The sequence below is a fragment of the Myotis davidii genome, unplaced genomic scaffold (genome assembly GCF_000327345.1).
Source record: "Myotis davidii unplaced genomic scaffold, ASM32734v1 scaffold478, whole genome shotgun sequence".
Taxonomy (NCBI): Eukaryota; Metazoa; Chordata; class Mammalia; order Chiroptera; family Vespertilionidae; genus Myotis; species Myotis davidii.
This window is the reverse complement of record NW_006289570.1, coordinates 732,280-733,655: the sequence shown is the minus strand read 5'-3', so window position 1 is coordinate 733,655 and position 1,376 is coordinate 732,280.

Below are 1,376 nucleotides of genomic sequence, written 5' to 3'. Positions count from 1 at the left end.
GCTGTCTTGCCGCCTGAAAGGGAAATGTGAGCCTCGGGTGACGGGGAAAATCTCTAAATACACGCAGGTCATGTTATTTTTATACACCTGTGAAAGTTCTCTTGAGAAAAACAACCATCTCCGTAACACGGCGTGTGTTCCGTCTCACTTCGGACAGAATGGGGTCCTTGGACAGGAAGTGGGGCCATTAGCGGAAGTCCGGGAGCGAGCGTGATGACTTAGTTAAGGGTTTGGCGCCATCTGGAGAAGGTCAAAATGACGGAATAAATACCTTGCTGCCTAGTGTGACCTGGCGCTTGGTTCATATATCCCCGCCAGCTGACCCGAAAACGCAGGGAAAACCTCAAGTCCTCAGGGACCGATTGCACCATTCATGAGAAAAACACATTTCCCAAAAAGATTCTTCCCCCTTTATGTAATGCCTGATGCTTAGTAGGCGTTAAAGACACACGTGAGTTTTCTCGTTTTATAAGATCTTATTCTGCACACCAACATTAATAAATTACACTACTAGGCATTTAATTAGGAACTCTCAATTGTCAGATATTGTCATAAGTTTACTGTTGTTTGTACAGAAATAGATAACAAACATACATTTTTTAAACATCAGGACAGGATGTTCGTTTCCTTCTTAATTAAGCCTCCCATTTCGAAGTAGGAGAGTATTGGTGCGTTTACTTATTGCCCTTCTCCTTTCCCAGTAAGTTTAATGAGGCAGGAATTATGTCTGCTTTTCCTTCCGTTAGATTCCCAAAGCCTCTTGCAGCGCCTTGACGCATAGTAGGTACTTCACGCGTACTTGCCCATGAATGAAAACATCGTCCTTGAATTACATATTACAAAAGATCGAGGCTTAGGGAGCTAAAGTCATTTGCCTAGGGTCACACAACCAGGAAGGAGCAACGCCGGGATTCTAACGCAGATTGTCTGAATCCGAATCCCAAGTGCGGCTAACTCCTGAGCAACCCTGGATAAGTCAATAAGCCGCTCGGAACCGACAAGCCCTCGGCTGCACGTTGGGGTTGAGAAAGATGGACGGGCTGGCCCTCCGCGCCGCACTCGGGCGGTGGGCTCGACAGACATAAACATGAGTCAGTCACTAAGCCGCTCGGAACCGACAAGCCCTCGGCTGCACGTTGGGGTTGAGAAAGATGGACGGGCTGGCCCTCGCGCCGCATTCGGGCGGTGGGCTCGGCGGACGTAAACGTGAGTCCACCACTCCAGCCCGAGGTCCTCTTACACCCAGAGCCCAGCACCCAGGACCAGCCCTGCTGCCCCTCAGACCGCCCCGCTCCGCGCCCCGCCCCCCCGGAGGGGCGTGGTCCCAGCGCGGGCACGTGCGCGACACGTGCCCGGAGCGTGAGGGCGCGGGCACG